This window comes from Salvelinus sp. IW2-2015, linkage group LG23 (assembly GCF_002910315.2).
Source record: "Salvelinus sp. IW2-2015 linkage group LG23, ASM291031v2, whole genome shotgun sequence".
Lineage (NCBI taxonomy): Eukaryota > Metazoa > Chordata > Actinopteri > Salmoniformes > Salmonidae > Salvelinus > Salvelinus sp. IW2-2015.
In genome coordinates this window covers 14580100-14599506 of record NC_036863.1, presented here as the reverse complement: position 1 = coordinate 14599506, position 19407 = coordinate 14580100, and the positions used below count along the sequence as shown (strand labels likewise).

The 19407-nt window shown below is 41.2% G+C and overlaps 1 protein-coding gene across 1 annotated transcript in view; it reads left to right on the top strand.

Annotated features, from left to right (window-relative positions):
- LOC111951019 (homeobox protein PKNOX2) overlaps nucleotides 1-19407 on the top strand; it is a 130317-nt gene continuing 110910 nt past the window's right edge. The window contains exon 1 of the mRNA XM_023968982.2: nucleotides 1-79. The gene's annotated coding sequence lies outside the window, so the exon portion shown is untranslated. The remainder of the gene's footprint in view (nucleotides 80-19407) is intronic.

The window sequence follows — 19407 nt, the reverse complement described above, 5'->3', positions numbered from 1 at the left end:
GGTACACGTCACTGCTTGTGCAGGGGAGTATAGGCTGTGTTGTCAGCCTAGTGTCAGTCTGATGAAGATTGGCATTCAGGTAAGCTGTCATTCATTTTCAATGTCAGAGCATGGAGCAGGCTAACACTCCAGCGTCATTACAAAAGGCAGCACATTATTCATACAGACAGGGCCATGCTAGGGAAAGAGAGAGAGAGAGAGCGAGAGAGAGAGCGAGAGGGAGGACGTGAGAGAGAGAGAGAGAGAGAGAGAGAGAGAGCGAGGGGAAGAGAACAAGATAGACAGGGAGAGAGGGGAGGAGGGAGAGAGTGCATGTGCGAAAGGGAGGGAAGAGGAGAGGAAAGAGAGAACAGAGAAGGGTGATACATTTTTGTACTGGATGGAAAGACGAGGATTTTTGCTTGATGCAGCGTTTGGATTAATAAAATAGCATATGTAAATGTTTCAGATAATGGCATTAGGCGTTTTCGTTTTCGTTTTGCGTGGACACTTTAGTTTTCAAGGGATATGGAGAAGAGAGAATTATCGAAGACTGTACTAGACATTTTTAGACACTGCACCTGAACGTGCTTTCCGACAATGGATTCATGCTCATTGAATAATTATTTCTTAATTAATTAATTAATATGCATGTCTATATTTAGTTGTTTTATTAGTTATATTTGCAAATATGTTTTGACTGGCATAGCCTATATGATAGACCTATTTCATGGATATGGATTTTATTCATATTTACATCGAGTCGTCTATAATTTTCATAGATTTTCAGCTGGATGATTGTCTTTAAACTTCATTGTATTCGATCTGATCATTTTCATAAGCTTATTGTTATAGATGGGCTATAGGTGGAAGAAATATCTCCTCTTCTCTAAGGAAAAAAACACGTTTTGCTGTCAGACCTGGCTGGTAAAATAAGTAATAGTATAGGACTAACTTTAGGCTACAAATAGTCCCGTTTGTCATCAATAAACTATCCCAAATTCACTGTAAATAACTGCAAATGTATGTAACGTAAATATATAAGAGTATGAAAGTCAACAAAATTGTTTATAAGTGACAAATGGGCTACATTAATAATCTATTCACGTATAGGCAATTGAAGCGCATTATTTTGCGTTTATGGCACATAGGTTATGCGTTATGCTAGTCATTGTAGCCTAATCATTGCCAATTTGTCTAAACTACAAATTGTACGCTGGTTGTTGCTTGTCAGTCAAATCTTGCAATAGCCTGAGCATGGCAAAGAGTTTTAAAGATTTTATTGTAGCGCTATGTGGTTTGGATTAGATAATTTGAAGTCTTGGCACTTGGCGCTCCAACAAAGCAATCCAACCCACTGCCCTATTTGTATGCATTATAGTCAGTGTTTTAGTTTGAATTAATCTGAAATAGCATCTTGTAAAATATTGTTATAGTTATTTAATTGCCCTAGTCAACAAGTTGGATGACTTTAATCCATGTATCAAAATAAATTCAGTTTGGCACTTTATTAGTTACTGTATTTCTATCTTTCTATCTTGATAAGTGAATGGCTTGTGGCTGTCATCAACTCAGTGACTACAATGTTTGCTTTTCATTGCTGAGGCATACCCTGCAAGACCTCTCCAGACTGAACATTAGCGCTCTTTGTGTGCCACGACTCAATGCCTAGTCGCTATATATACTTTATATTTTGGATTACTTGTCTATTCCAGGACTGGGCTTTTAGTGGGCTGGGCATTTGACACGAACACTCTCAAAATTTCACATAATTTGGAGTTGACCCCAGTCATGTATTCACAATGTATTGCCATGTATAGATGATAAAGAATTAAGCTATTTTGTCTTTCTCCCTCTAAGCTTCAAAGTTGTTGAACATTATAGTGAGTTCTGATTCACAATTCATGCATTCAATATGTGCCCATTTGCAATGTTTGGTCTTCTATTATGGTTTTATTTAGTCAAAGTATTTGAGGCATTATTGGGTATAACCCTGCATCTGATATTAACTCACTTTTGTTTATTTATATTTAAACTAAACTGATATATACATACAAGGTATTCCCACAAAAATGATTATATAAACTCCCTTTAAAGGAGTATTCCATACAACCTCTCAAATTCTGATAATAGTTATATTCAGAGAGCATAATTCAAAGCAGTTTATATTTAGAGCAAAATCAGAATCTGCATCTTATTTGGAAATTGGAAAATAAGCCATGCCAAGTAATTGTAAACATGAAACGTGTAAAACTACTGTAAAGAAACATATAATATGTAAAACATGTAATATTGAAAGCTAATCTTTAGGCCTCATTCAACTAAAGGGCCCTGTTCAATCAACTTTCAAGAAGGCTGAAAGTCCTTGTGGTATAGTGTTGAACATGATGCAGGGTCAGTATTGTGCACAGTGACCCTTGTCCCTTTATAAATACAAAATCTGATGTCTTTGCATGTTGTACTCACGTTACCAAGCAAGAAATGGTAATAAAATAGCTGCGGCAATGTATTCACAAGTCACATAACAAAAGCTAGTGACTCAGGCATTTAGTCCCCTAGGTATCTACCACATATGGGACAGTCGTAAACACTTCAATGGACCAGATTTGTTTGAACTTTGACTATGACCATAAACAATACATTTTCTTAATTTGTCTGTATTTGTGTTGACAGAAGAATATGAGTCAAAGAATGAATGTAACTTTTGTGCCTGTAAAATAAATATCAGACTCATGATCCAAGCAAATAATAAAAATTTAGTTGTGGAAAATAAGAGAGTCAAATAACACACACACACACACACACACACACACACACACACACACACACACACACACACACACACACACACACACACACACACACACACACACACACAGAAACACACACACACACACACACACACACACACACACACACACACACACACACACACACACACACACACACACACACACACACACACACACACTATAATCTCCATTTTGTCACAAACTACTCATCCTTAGTGCTTGTGCCATGTTGTTGTGTACCCCACATGATTCCAAATGTTGGTAGATCGGGGTATTGACAATTTAGATGCTCCAAAACCCTGCTGGGATCCTAATTGCTGATTTGTGTCATGGGACAAGCAGCCCAGGGGCAAAACTGCAGATACAAAACACCCAGACATTATTTGCATATTCCCATTCCCCAGTTTATGGGTCAATTACATTATTACGTGCAATGCTGTGCTCTCCTGCAGCTTTTTGGGGATAATCACTAATAAAGTAATTCAGTCGCACAAATGAAGGAAATAAGCAGAGCGAGAAAAGCATATGTTATAAACCAATTTGTGCATTTATGTGTGGCCATAAAGCGATTGAGAAAATTTAAGCGATGTGCAAATGCCTGGTATTTCCTTGCCTTAGCCCCTAATACCACCTCCTTCACTGTGCGAAAGTAACAAATACATAATTTTCTATGAGAAAACCATCAAGGTTTTTCAGGTCTCATTCTAACTAATAACCCCATTTCATAATCTTCGTCTTAGCAGTCAGATGGAGGGAGAGAGAGAGGGGGAGAGAGTGCGAGAGAGAGAAGGGGAGAGAGAGAGAGAGTTGTTTTGTTTGAAATCATTCATGAGGCCTTAGTCTGCTGGGTGTATCGCGTTGGAGTGCACCAAGGTCTTGTTCTATCCCCGGGAACATTTGGCCCTTTTTCTCTGCTGTACAGGCCTCCATAGTGCAGCACACCAGCAGACCTCGAGATGATTGGGATGCATGTTGTGGCCCCTACATCAGGGGCCCTCACCGGCCAGGCTCACTAAGCTTGCTTGATCCCTATTGCTCTCTTGAGGAGGAACGAGGCCTGCTTTAACCGTCGGAGGGCTCAGTGTAAGGACGACCCTGGATGCTTTTATACCTTATCCCTCGCCCCATTATCCCACTACTGCTGCGTTGGCATCGCTCTAACTCTAAGTCCGTCACCGGGGAGCGACATGGAGAGGAAACAAATTTGCTTGATTTATGCTCTAGAGGAGCAGTGGATGTATTTAACGATCTGCCATGTTGTTTGTGTCATGTGCAATTGGCTGATCCTTCGCTGCTGCTTGCTCAGTCTGCAGAAGGACTGAAAATAGATAGGGTCATGAAAATGCATTAGAACTCTCTGAGATGTTTTCAAGGATTTTTCCAAAGCCACTACATTTGAATAGCAACCAACAGATGTGAATGGATTTAGTTCCTATTACTTTAACAATATGCTTTCCAAAATCATCAGATCACCAAGTATACTAGGCAAGATCTTTATGGTTATGTAGAGGTTGTCCAGACAACCATCATGGTTGGAGATCTGGATATGAGTCTATAACTATAAAAGAGTACAGCATGTCATAGCATTGAATAAAAGATTTAGTCATTTGCTAATGATTTTAGCATCAGCACTTTGATCGTATTGCCCTTTTCTAGAATGAGGAAATGAAGTAAAAGACATTCCTGAAACTAAGCAAAACTCACTAAACAGAATGCTGATGTTTTTAATTGTGTTTAGTTGAAGTGGATGTAATTATAGTGTGATAGATCATAGTCAAGCTGCGAATACAGCTATTTATTGGCAATATTGACAATAACGTTTATTGAAAGTACATTTAAACTTCTTTACAATATGATGGTGATGATGATGATGATGATGATGATTATTATTATTCACACCAAAATCAAGTAGTTTTTTTACTGTAAAAATGATTATTCAAGGATCAAAAGCTAAATCAAATTAGCAGCAGCTTATTATTAATTCTGCATTTAAAGACCTTTAACAAGACTGCAAACCTCTTTGTGCTTTTGCTTTTTATCTCTGGTGGAATGCAGATAATCCTAATAAATTAATACAGCCTCACAGAGAGAAATATGAAGCCTGCCAGTAAATCCTGAATTTATTATATTCAAGAGCCCTGGTAACAGCTGAGCAGGGTGAGGTTAGAAATATTTGATTTTGATTCAACAGCAGATCAAAGCAGAGAAAATCACACCAACCGTTATGGATGCCGCATATTTGTGAGCTCCCTTCTCCAAAAATACATACATGTATGGGCAGCAATATGGTAACTCTACAGTTGGTTAAAAAATATACACCCTTAGTGGGAGACTCTTGGAATGTAGGTTAAAACTACAGCTAGAGCTACCATTCATATTCCCACAATTAGTTTTGAGGTGTGAAATGTCATTCTCGAGTTTCCTAGACATTTTGACTGGCTGTGTTACAAAGCATTGGCCGAGACACAGAGGGCGTGGAGAGAGTACTACTCCTTGGTGGTAACCATGTGCCTACAGTTGTCTTAATGGAATCTGGTTGGCCATTTCCTTATGTTGATGATTGGCATTAGACAGTAGTAGACTGTACTTAGAAAAACAGTACACAGGTTCATTGAATGGATGCAATCTCCTAAGTGCCATTTTGTCCTAAGAAGTGCCATCTCTCACAATTTGCTGGAATGACATCACTCAGCCCTTTCTGCCTTACTGTATACTTCCTGTGTATTTCTCAGTGTATTGTATTACAGGACATCACTGGTTTGGAGGACAATATTTCCCCTCTGTACTCTCACCTCCTGGCTTTTTAACATTAGTCTATAATCGAGTTTCCTTCCCTGCAAATCCATCTGTACATCTTGTTTTTGTTCTCCCTATGATGTCCATAGAGGTTTATTATCAAAAGCCAGATGCAACGTCTGACATAGGAAATCAAGGACATTTTTCTGATGGGCTTTGTTATAGCAGAAGCAGTGGATCAAAGGACTGAAAGCATCGCTTAAGCGGCAATGACAGAATCATTTATTGTATTGCGTTTTAGTGGAAATTTCACTTATTAACTACAAATGACTTCCTCAATGTGGTCCAATTCCTTGTAAAAAGCACCATGATTGTATGCTGACGTTGACTAGTGGGAGTGCATTTTATTTCTCCCTGGTAATGTTATGTCTTATGTTTTACTAGACTTTGACTCTCCAAAATACTTTAAGGAGTACCGTTTCATCTCCGCAATATAGTGCATTAGCGCATTTTGGCCGTAGGGAGACTGTAAAGCTCCCAGCTTCTCTCGGCTTTGACATATTAGATGATTTACGGGTTCTAGGCAATGCAGGTCTTTGAAAAACATAGGTCCCTCTAAAGCCAACTCTTCAGTCTATTTTGGGGATGGAAGTGAGCAATTTTTTACATTCAGCTTGTCAACATGTTGAGATGTACTTGATAGTTGATACTGTACTTATTTCACGTTGTCCAATCTTTAAGAATCTGAAATATACTTTTGTTCAAAGTAAAGTTTGTGGACGTTTTCCCATTCTGTTCCCTAATCCTCAAATAGAGAAGTTAATTAAGAAAATAATCTCCTTCCAAATTGATGAGCCTCAGATAACTGTGGGCGATTCATACACATGCTTCCTCAAGTTACTTTAATGGTCTTTGACAACTTTTATTGAAACCAAAATTGAGAAAACGTCAACTTGCAAAGTGCACAGTACACCAAGAAGGCCGTATCTGCTATATTCAGATAATTCAATCATTGCTTTCCCCTCTCTTGTTCTCACCCCATTAGTTTCAGAAAATTATGAGTCTGGCACTCTGGCACTCAGTGAGGGTGTGTGAGAAAACAATAGGTGAGTAAGAAGAACACTGACGTTATGTTAAAGCTACAGGATTGCGTTGAGAATCAGTCCCTTTGCACTTCGCTTTTAGTCAGTTAGACTGGATTCTTTTGCTGTTTTCCTCGTTCAAGTTTTTAGATTTTGTTTGGAATTTCAACAGCTGCTTCCCTTGCTCAGTCACAGAGTATGCTTGCACAATTCCTCTGCACATTCTAGTTCTTGTATAGAGAAGCGAAGTAGACTTGTTGTGACATCACTCACAGTTAATGTGAGAATGTAAAGTTGTGGCCGGTTGCCCTGCAGGATAGGTTAGAAATGTCTGAATAGCTCACTGCTCTTTCAGTTCCTTTGCAAGCAGATCATGTTTAGCCCTAGCCTGTGTTACTTTAGCCTCCCTACAAGAGAGCATGCTCCTGTATTGCTGGAGGGCTAGAGCCCAAGGGGGCCAGGGTGGTTTGTGAGCAAGGACAAGGTTTCTTAGAAATAGTATAGAGTAACCTCGAATGATTAAGGTTTTGGGTAGGGTAAGCTGATCTGAGATCTGTGCAATCTAAGGACGACTTTTAAACACTACAGGTTTTCACTCCTCAACAGGAAATGCTCAGTGACATGTTTATGGAGATCCCATTGAACTTTGTGTCCAGGAATTTCATTCAGACTTGAAAAAAGGGAGTTAATATGAAATCTAAACCTTAAATACAGTGAAATGTAAATGAAACGACTGTGTATGAATGTGGGGACTCTTATGCCTTCATTCTTAATGGCACACACACGCACCACGTGAATGAAAGCTGTGTGTTTGTAAGACTTTTTAGGCTAATGCCAGTTCTGATTTAAGAAGTGGTTGCATTTTTATGACTCAACATGCATCTTACTTCCCACTGGCTGTTCCAAACCACACACGCCAATCCTTATTTTATGTTCTTTCACATTTGTTACGTTTTATTGGACCCAAGGCATCAAGTTGTTGACTTTCAAGTCAGAATGTAAACAAGATGGCAGATGTATAAAGTGGATGCACAAGCTCTGAAAAATATTATCATAACAGACACAAACGCTAAAGGAATCTGCACACAGAACAGTTGGCGACAAAAGAATGGTAGTAGTTTTATTGTCCATGTTAGAGTTCCCCTGTCTTCCTTATACCCATTGTACCAAGAGATTGAGAGAACACCTATTTATTCTACTCAGACTATGTGTCTTAAAACAATGGCCCTAGTTCCTATTTTCCAATTATCCAACTATCAACATACAATAGAATTAACACTTTCCATATAGTAAAACATTTAGACATTTACCATTGTCTTTAAATTACGTGACTAACCTCATCTTATCACGGTTACTTTATAGCAGTAAATAAAGAAAATATGAATTGTAATAAAATGTCTAAATGTATTGTCGTACAGACATTTTATAGATGTTAATTCAAGCTTGGCAGTACATTATGTAGAGTAGTATGTAGAGACAGTACTCATTTTCAACCTAGTCTATCACTGAGCTTTTCTCCACTACAAAGACTTTTGTGACTTCTGTACATAATTGGTTACCACTCTTTTATCTTATTATCTGTGTGCGCATCATTATTGCAGTCATCACATTAGATTATTTCATGCATAATAAACAGATTCAAACTGTGTGCCGGGTAATTAGTATGTTAGGATATGTGCCGCGATATGAGCTTTGCTTTTCTAATGATCCTATTGTTCCTTCTGTCTCTGAAAAGTGTGAGTTACTGATACAAATTTGGCATGGTTGAATAAGCAATGAATTTCATCATACCATTTTCTTTCTCTATACTTTGCTCTTCTTGGAAGCTCCAGCAAATAGAAAAAGATACTAAAGAAATATTACAGAGAGCGATAGGCATGATTTGATTCTGGTTTCTGGTAGATAGATATTAGTCGATTTAAATCACAGATGTGCTAGAGTCCATTCACAAAGAAAGAATCCTTTGACATTTTATGTGTTGATAGCTCCACTCTGGTCTGTGGAATTTGCAATGCATTGAACTGCATGGTTTTGATACAGGTTTGGAACTCCTTGGCAAGTTATGGCCCAGTGGCTTAACACTAAACGGACTTTTAGAATGATCACTTTCGGATGTTTGTTGGCAGACATGTTAAGGTTTTTAGGAAGAGAAGAGTACAGTTCTCTGTAGAGGTCTAACAGACAAAAAGACGTGGGGATTTTGGGCCTGCTGATAACAAATCAAATCAAATCCAACTGTATTTGTCACATGTGCCGAATACAACAAGTGTAGACCTTTCCGTGAAATGCTTACTTACAAGCCCTTAACCAACAGTGCAGTTCAAGAAGAGTTAAGAAAATATTTACCAAATAAACCAAAGTAAAAAATAATTAAAAGTAACACAATAAATTACAGTAACGAGGCTATATACTGGGGGTACCGGTACCGAGTCAGTGTGCGGGGGTACAGGTTAGTTGAGCTAATTTGTACATCAGCTTTGTCAACAGAATTTAAGCTAATGTTTTCTATTTTCTGCACTCTGCACTGTACTCATCTTGTCATGAATGATTGGATGAATAATCTATAGGAATGAAAATAGGGATTTTAAATCCTCTTTTCCCCCTCTTGTGGTAAATATTTTATTTTTTCCCATGGTGGGGTCAATTCAAATTGAAGGGAGTAAACTGAAAATAGTTTCATTCCAAAACGCTATATTTTTATTTTCAGAAATGTTGGTAAATTAGCTTTTATTGTTTAAAGAAATTGTTAAAGAGATTTGTGTGACTTTTCACTGTCTAATCATGGCATGGGGTTGTTCAATGACAGAAATGTATTTGTTTAGAATCTATCTCTTGATGGTTTCATTTCAGAGAGACAAATCATTTTACTAAATCTTATATCCGCCTCACTCTCAGAGAAATAAGTAGTCCTGCTAGGTTTTAGCCGATGCTCTGAGCCAGAACGACTTACAGTGAGTGCATTCATCTTAAGATAGCTAGGTGAGACAACCACATATCACAGTCAAATATACAGGATGCAAACCATTCCATTCCAGCTAAACAACAGATATATAGCATTTCTCGGAAAAACACATTTTACTATATATCTAAAATATTTTAATTAAACGTCTGAGAACAGTCGTATTTGACACACATACAGTACAGTATGAAGGTATCCATAAGCAATCATTTCTGATAAAAAAACTGAAATGTGAAAAATTGTTGGATATAGCATTTTGGATATAAACTCTTCTTCCATTCTAAATTTTTATTTTTTTTCAATGACTTCTGAATAAATGAAACGTCAAAGCTATTTATTTTTTAAGCTTTTCAATTTCTAAATGTTTTATTCAAATCACTTCCAGAACTGACTGCCTTAAATTCGAATTGACCCTAACCCTGATTTTCCCTAATGCATAACACACAAAACACTGATAACCAGCCTATGAACATAGAGGTTTTCTCCAGATGCTTTGATGAGCAACTACATGCATTTTCAATGGCCATAAAAGACCACATATACTGTTTATATCCATTTATAAAACCCCACTGCAAATTGTTTATAACCTCCCTGCAACCTGCTCCACCACTAACTCATAGTAACAATAGACTTGTTTAGTTTCATCATATTTCATTGGGTGGTTTGGACGGGCCTGTCATGGCATCATCTGGACACCCAGAACCAAATTTACAAGAGACTAGTCATATCAGAACATTAACAGGTTTAATGCCTGTGGCTGATCCAGCGAGCTTACCAGAGTCATAACCACATAACCGCCTGTCTCCACCACCATACCATTCTAAAGACAGTGACTATTGACCAACCAACCAACCTGCTTCCCCAAGGTCAGAGTTGAAACAGGACACCTATAACGAGCCACAGTGGGTTCACAAAAGGCGCAGCACCGTACACCGGAGAACACCAGACTATGTCACCTAATAGTGAACCCCTGTCCTCCGTCTTCCACTTGACTTCAGCCCCCCCCCCCGCCACTTACTTTAAATATCTAATTTTATAATGGTGTCCCTCAAAAGGTTGATGACAGCTCTGTGCTAAAAGTGAAATGTAAACAGCTGCTGTGTAGCGTAGAGCGACCGCTGTGGGGCTGAACACGGCAGCCAGTGGGTCTGTGGTTCGCTGTCATGTCGACAGTAGAATGACAAGGCCTAAGGTGAGGTGAGATGACTTTCCACACCGCCAGAAGTTCTGGCAGTTCTGTTCGGTGTCTGCCCGGTCAAACTCCCCTGTGGCAAATACATGGCACACTCCCTGGGTTGGCTCGGGCCAGGGTCAGTTATATGTAAATGGACATTGTAGCCCCTGAGCGCTGATCTGGGGTCAGGTGTGTTTGTTTAATCTTAATGAGTAAGGTTAGGGATCGGGAAGGGAAAGCTGATCCGAGACCAGGGCTGTGGAACTGTCTGTCTGTCAGTACAGCGTTTTCTGGAGGTGAGATGTCCCCAGTAAAGAGCAGGATGGTGTAGGATCACTTGCACCTTCGTCTTGATTCCAATGTGTGTGTGTGTGTGTGTGTGTGTGTGTGTGTGTGTGTGTGTGTGTGTGTGTGGTGTGTGTGTGGTGTGTGTGGGTGTGTTGTGTGTGTGTGTGTGTGTGTGTGTGTGTGTGTGTGTGTGTGTGTGTGTGTGTGTGTGTGTGTGTGTGTGTGTGTGTGTGTGTGTAACAGCCATTTAACAGGCTGGCTGTTGTCCCTGGTTTCCTGCTGTGGTGGTATTTATAAACGGTTGAAGACATTTAATACAGATTGCAGCACACCTCTCAGCTTTCCCTGTTCTCTTAAATACATTTTGTACTCAGAAACATACAGACAAGCACATACATGAAACATCTATCCAGAGTTTGAAATGAGCTGGTGCACACTGGTACTGATTACCGGCACCTCAAATGTTCTAATGCTTGAGTACCAGCACATCTTATAGAATATTGCTTCTAAAATATTGACCCTTGTACAGCTAAATTAAAACAGTATAAAACATTTATGACCTATGTGCTTCAGATAGGGTTAACCTTTTCCTTCCTACTTAGAGAAAGAGAGAGGAGTCTGGAAAAAAACAGGCTAAAGGTCAGCTAGCCAGGCTGACTTCAGACACAGACGGAGAATTCCACACTGTCTTGACTTTTCAGACCCTTGCCCTTCTTCTGCCAAGTTCATTGTGTTCCCTCTTCCCTCCACCCGCTCTCCCTTCTGCTAGACAGAGACCACAAATTAACTTCTGGGAGACGTTGTGGGCCCATTGGAGGCCCAATGGAGTAATATAAAACAGGCATGTGTGTATCTGATCCTCCAAAAATAGGGAAGACACCACCAGGGGAAGATAGTTTTAGTGTCCCCCAGCGTGCATTAGATCAGCCAGCCTAGCATTCGCTAGTGGAGGTTCCATCCACCCTCCACTGAATTCATCCACAAGCCTGAGGAATCTGCTGAAAACTCAGTGGCTCAGTCTTTTCCCCTCCATTACCCCTCTTCCCTCCTTCCTTCCCCTCAGCTCCACCGGGTTGTGCTGGGATGACACAGATTGGAGCTGGGTTTGGGGCTAGGACTAGGGATGAGGCTGTTGGGGTGGGACTAAGGGGCAGTGGATAGGGATATGGCTCATGGGGCTGAGAGCTACTTCTACAGAGCTAGGGCTGGAGCTACTTCTATAAAGCTGAGGCTGGAGCTACTTCTATAGAGCTGAGGCTGGAGCTACTTCTATAGAGCTGAGGCTGGAGCTACTTCTATAGAGCTGAGGCTGTAGCTACTTCTATAGAGCTGAGGCTGGAGCTATGTCTATAGAGCTGAGGCTGGAGCTAATTCTATTGAGCTGGGGCTGGAGCTACTTCTATAGAGCTGAGGCTGTTGCTACTTTCTATAGAGCTGAGGCTGTTCTATGAGAGGCTAGCACTTCTATAGAGCTGAGGCTGGAGCTACTTCTATTGAGCTGGGGCTGGAGCTACTTCTATAGAGCTGAGACTGGAGAGCTACTTCTATAGAGCTGAGGCTGTAGCTACTTCTATAGAGCTGAGGCTGGAGCTACTTCTATAGAGCTGAAGCTGGAGCTACTTCTATAGAGCTAGGGCTGGAGCTTCTCTATAGAGCTGAGGCTGGATCTCACTTCAAGAGCTGGGCTGGAGCTACTTCTATAGAGCTGAGGCTGGAGCTACTTCTATAGAGCTGGAGGCTACTTCTATAGAGCTGTGGCTGTAGCTACTTATATAGAGCTTGGGCTGGAGCTTCTTCTATAGAGCTGAGGCTTCAGCTACTTCTATTGAGCTGAGGCTGGAGCTACTTCTATAGTGCTGAGGCTGAGCTACTTCTATAGAGCTGAGGCTGAGCTACTTCTAAGAGCTGAGCTGGAGCTTCTTCTATAGAGTGAGGCTGGAGCCACTTCTATAGACATGGTCTGGAGCTAATTTATAAGAGTTGGAGCTACTTTATAGAGCTGAGGCTGGAGCTACTTCTATAGAGCTGAGGCTGGAGCTAAATCTATAGAGCTGAGACTGGAGCTACTTCTATAGAGCTGAGGCTGGAGCTACTTCTATAGAGCTGAGGCTGGAGCTAAATCTATAGAGCTGAGCGTGGAGCTACTTCTATAGAGCTGAGGCTGGAGCTACTTCTATAGAGCTGAGGCTGGAGCTTCTTCTATAGAGCTGAGGATGGAGCTACTTCTATAGAGCTGAGGCTGGAGCTACTTCTATAGAGCTGGGGCTGGAGCTACTTCTATAGAGCTGAGGCTGAGACTTCTAGAGCTAGTGATCTACTTCATAGAGCTGAGGCTGTAGCTACTTCTATAGAGTTGAGGCAGGAGCTACTTCTATAGAGCTGGAGCTGGAGCTAACTTTATAGAGTTGGAGCTACTTTTATAGAGCTGCTGAGCTACTTCTATAGAGCTGAGGCTGGAGCTAAACTATAGAGCTGAGACTGGAGCTACTTCTATAGAGCTGAGCTGGAGCTACTTCTATAGAGCTGAGGCTGGAGCTAATTCTATAGAGCTGAGGCTGGAGCTACTTCTATTAGAGCTGAGGCTGGAGTACTTCTATAGAGCTGAGGCTGGAGCTTCTTCTATAGAGCTGAGGATGGAGCTACTTCTATAGAGCTGAGGCTGGAGCTACTTCTATAGAGCTGGGGCTGGAGCTACTTCATAGAGCTGAGGCTGGAGCTACTTCTATAGAGCTGAAGCTGGATCTACTTCTATAGAGCTGAGGCTGTAGCTACTTCTATAGAGTTGAGGCTGGAGCTACTTCTATAGAGCTGGAGCTGGACTATTCTATAGAGTTGGAGCTACTTTTATAGAGCTGAGGCTGGAGCTACTTCTATAGAGCTGAGGCTGGAGCTACTTCTATAAGCTGAGACTGGAGCTACTTCTATAGAGCTGAGGCTGGAGCTACTTCTATAGAGCTGAGGCTGGAGCTTATCTATAGACTGGGCTGGAGCTACTTCTATAGAGCTGAGGTGGAGCTACTTCTATAGAGCTGAGCTGGATTACTTCTATAGAGCTGAGCTGTAGCTACTTCTATAGAGTTGAGGCTGGAGCTACTTCTATAGAGCTGGAGCTGGAGCTACTTCTATAGAGTTGGAGCTACTTAAGGCTGAGGCTGGAGCTACTTCTATAGAGCTGAGGCTGGAGCTACTTCTATAGAGCTGAGCTGGAGCTATGTCTATAGAGCTGAGGCTGGAGCTACACTATTAAGAGCTGAGGCTGGAGTTACTTCTTATAGAAGCTGGGGCTGGAGCTACTTCTATGAGCTGGAGCTGGAGCTTCTTCTATGAGGCTGAGCTGGAGCTACTTCTATAGAAGCTGAGGCTGGAGCTTTGCTATAGAGCTGAGGCTGGAGGCTATGTCTATAGAGTTGAGGCTGGAGCTACGTCTATTGAGCTGAGGCTAGAGCTACGTCTATAGACCTGAGGCTGGAGCTACTTCTATAGAGCTGAGGCTGGAGCTACGTCTATAGAGCTGAGGCTAGAGCTACGTCTATAGTGCTGAGGCTGGAGCTGCTTCTATAGAGCTGAGGCTGGAGCTACGTCTATAGAGCTGAGTCTGGACCTACTTCTATAGAGCTGAGGCTGGAGCTACTTCTATAGACCTGAGGCTGGAGCTACTTCTATAGACCTGAGGCTGGAGCTACTTCTATTAAGCTGAGACTGGGGGACTGTGGCCTGGTGCTCAGACCTGGTGTTAGCAAAATAGCAGATTATGCACTATTGGTTGGCCCCACTAGACCCGTGGGGGCTTGAGGAGCATGGTTCAGGTCATACGAGTTATGTGTGCTAGCTAGAGAGCTCCTTCAGTTTTATTAGATTGGGGAGGGTGATGGAATAGCATAAACTGCACGGACGTGTTACGACTTGTCATATCGAATAGCATTTCAAACACGTTTTCATGTTGTGAAATAGTATTGACAAAGATTGTAAAATGGACATGTATCATTGGGCACTGCTGGGTTGGGTTTGGTCTTACTGGCTAAAGGGCCTTAGTTATCACTAGTGTAGACAACATTGCTAAACACTAGTTTGAGTAATATTTTAGAGCTAATCGTATTTAATATAATGTTTTCTGGAATCAAACCATTTGGAAAATATAGAATGGAAGATGGAAGTCATTTCGAGTTGCAGTGCATTAGAACAAACTGACGAACCAGTGACCACACCCCAAAGTTCATATCTCATCAATGTTACTTTCAAATGTTGCGTCTCTGTACTTCCTTTTGCTTTACCCTCTACATCTCCCACCACTGAAAATAAAGGTAGCAATTTGCTCACGCTTTAGTAGGAATCACATTGTATATGCTAATTTTATATTCATAGCTAAGTTATGAGGTATTATTGACAATTTATCAGTATTTTCTTATTCACATACTGAATAAATGCCTAATTAGCAAACATACCTATGTATAAACTGCAAATTAGTTACTATGTGATCCTATATCAAAGTGTTAGGTTTAAAGATTTGTTGGATACAATTTATTTAGTTGACTGTAAGGTCAAATATCAAATATCTGCCCATCACAGAGATAGAAGTAGCTATTTGGAATCACTGAATAATTGACAAACATTGGACAAACATTGCTTCCATGACCATGATGCAAAGAATCAATTGCCGATACAGAAACAGCATGTCCGTTTTAAATGGATTGAATGTGTTTTCAGGGCTTTATGAAAAGGATATGAGGTATAGAGAGAAATAGGGAGATTTTTTTGTTGTTGGTATTTCCTTTTTTTTATCCAACCTGACTCACCACTTTGCTCAGGGATATTTATAGCCAGTTATTTCCTTTTCCTGTTTGGCTTTCCCCCTGTTTGCTCATGAGGAGAGGAGTGGAATGTTCTTCTTCTGTCAGATCTGACTGGAGCAGAGAGGAAATCTATGTTTGAAATAATCAACTGACACGACAGTGTAGCAGTGACTAATAAAAAGTACAAAGACAATGGCTATCATGACTTTTTTTTTTTTTTACTGAACTAGGTTTATCCTAAGTATTGTTCAGGTTGAACTAAATGGATTATGTAGTATGTGTTGTATGCTGTTCACTTTTGTGAGAGTAAAATTGTGGGTGTAAAGTATGGATATATAGTATATGGATCATTGTGTGTGTGTGTTTGTATATGCATGTGTGTATTGTTTTGTGTGTGCATGTAAGGGTGGATAGGGTGTCGTTCGGTGTTTGTATTATATGTGTTTATGTCCGTGTGTGTCCCGTGCTTTGTCTGCTACAGCTGCCTATATCAGCTGCTTGCTCGTTAAACGTTGGGTGTAAACCCCTCGTGACACCATGCAGTGTCCTGTTACCCCTATGGGAATACCTACAATTGTCATCCAAAGCTTCCTTAACTCCTTGGAATTCTACAGTTGTTATCCTTAAACAACAGTCTTAGCCATACTGACCTGAAAGTAGGCCTAGTCCCAAATGTTGAGCTTAGAATAACTTCTAAACATGCAAATGTATTCTATGCTATTCCAAATGTTAAGTACATAGTCTGTGTTTCAAAAGAACCCTGAAAACTGTGTGATGGTGAAAGAGGAAATAGTTTGCACTGTAAGGGTTCTTTTTCTGTCAAAATGCTTGATTACTGCTATTGATTATGGCCCAAATATGTTCCCTCCCTGAAATAATCATCACCTAAATAGTTAATGTGATATTACATTTTGAAGAGTGATAGAGGCACATATATATACCCTTCTGTGTTTCTTCTTGCACCCTATAGATGGCCAAATTACCTCCTTTCCTGTTTGGCCAGAATAAAGAAACTTGTATAATTGTACATCCTGCTTGACAGTGATCTGTGTGATATTCTGGTGTACAGCTGTAAGGCATGACAGAATATTTAGGTCCCATTGTGTGTGGAGATACCACTGTAAGAATTGTATATTGAGTTCATTCTATAGATACAGATACATTCAGTTTGGTGTTTGTTGCAAGCATGGGGGGTCAAGTTTATGCATTGGGTTTTTGAGTTTGGGTGCATGTGCTACAGAACTCGGCATTATACAAAATGAATTAGCTTCTTCATGCCCTGCGTCTTAGTGTAGAACAACCAAGCTAACTTTTCTTATTTTATGGAAATTAAATTATGGCATAATGCCACTTTCGTTATTAGAACAGAGAGACTGTGCATATGAATCAGTCTACTGTTGTCATAGTAACATGAAGCACTAAACCTTGGAGCAGCTGTTGTTATGGCAGGCTTTGAACAGCTGGGGGGCTATTGCTGGCAAGGGATTGTGGGAAATGAGTCCTTTGGTCCTCCCTGCTCACCTTGACCTCCCTCCTCCTCCGAAGTGGAGAGTTTGGGGATCTTAAAGAGGTCCATCTGGAATATTCCACTGTGTACTGAGTCTGTGTATGGTTATAGGATATTTATTGAACATTCAGAATGCATAATAATGCTATCTTCTCTGAACATGTTTGCTATAACAAACTACGTACTCCACAAAATGAATGGTAAAAAAAAGTAGAGCAAATGAGCTGGATTGTCTCGTAACGTGGGGCCGCAAATGAGTTTGAAGCATTCGAATGCATCTCGTTGTCCGAGAGCAAATGTTGTACACGGCCGTGATAAAAACTCACTCGCAGGAAGCACAACTTGTCCAATTCCTTCAGCATTAATCAAGTCAAAGCGTAACCCGAGAGCAGCACCCCATCCTCCCACTGTTCGCTTTAATGAAGAATTCCTCGACTGGGGGACAGTGCATGTGTGTGTGAGCATGTGTGCTAGGCCTGCTCGCATGAGGTGACGTGCAAGACTCCTTGAGAATCTGAGACCGAGACAGTGACTATGTGAGAAAAATCAAACACCCCAGGGTCAGGCAGGCCCACTCTCTTCTCTTCATGTCTGTTTAGGGGCCCAGCCAGCCGGCCAGGCTGACAAACCTTAGTGGGGCCGGTGTGGTGGTCTGCTGCTGCAGGAATGCTAATGCTTCCTGCTTCCTCTGTGGTTTGTGAGAAACACGGTGATTAGCCCTCCAGCCCCCCAGGGGGAGCCTCTGCTCCTTCGGCCCCACTCCAATTCACTTTGACGTCAACAGGAAGGCCGGTCCAGGGCCCCAGGGGGGTCGTCCTGGAGGAAGACTGGGGGGACTCTTGGGCCTGGGCAGGCCAGGCGGCTGAGCGGCCAGAGAGGAAGGCCACTGCTGGCCCTGGAGCTTAGGGGAGGCTTCTAGAGGGATTACAGACCAGGCTAAAATGTTTTCTTTGTAGCTGGAGGAAACCTGAGAAATGCCCCCCCCCCCCATCTTCCTTGGGTGACAGTAGTATTGGTGAAGTGAACGACCCAGGCTAGAGGCTACATCCCAATGTTATTTTAAAAAGCCTCCTCTCCTCATCTCCTTTCATGAGCATTGGTCTGAAATGAGTTCATACATTGAAACTAAATGGTATATGGTGGAATCCAGTTCTATCCAGTTTTCTATCACTTGTTAGTGGTCTTGAAGTAAAGTAAACAAAGAAGCCATGTAACTGCTACAGTCTGTACATCCATCCTCCCCCTGTCTGTTATATCTCCAGCCTTTAAGCTCCCTAGCCTGTACCTCACACAGTCCCCATTGAGCCATCTTCAGAGTTCGTTCTGTTTAGGTGACCTAAACTGGGATATGCTTAACACCCCGGCCACCCTACAATCTAAGATAGATGCCCTCAATCTCACACAAATTATCAAGGAACCCACTAGGTACAACCCTAAATCCATAAACATGGGCACCCTCATAGATATTATCCTGACCAACTTGCCCTCCAAATACACCTCTGCTGTTTTCAATCAGGATCTTTTTTTATTTTTTCTGTTTTTTATTTCACCTTTATTTAACCAGGTCAGCTAGTTGAGAACAAGTTCTCATTTACAACTGCGACCTGGCCAAGATAAAGCAAAGCAGTGCGACACAAACAACAACACAGAGTTACACATGGGATAAACAAGTGTACATTCAATAACACAATAGAAAAAAATAAAGTCTATATACAGTGTGTGCAAATGGCGTGAGGAGGTAAGCAATAACTAGGCCATAGTAGCGAAGCAATTACAATTTAGCAGATTAACACTGGAGTGATAAATGAGCAGATGATGATGTGCAAGTAGAGATACTGGTGTGCAAAAGAGCAGAAAAGTAAATAAAAACAATATGGGGATGAGGTAGGTAGATTGGGTGGGCTATTTACAGATGGACTATGTACAGCTGCAGCGATCGGTTAGTTGCTCAGATAGCTGATGTTTAAAGTTAGTGAGGGAAATATAAGTCTCCAGTTTCAGCGATTTTAGCAATTCGTTCCAGTCACTGGCAGCAGAGAACTGGAAGGAAAGGCGGCCAAAGGAGGTGTTGGCTTTGGGGATGACCAGTGAGATATACCT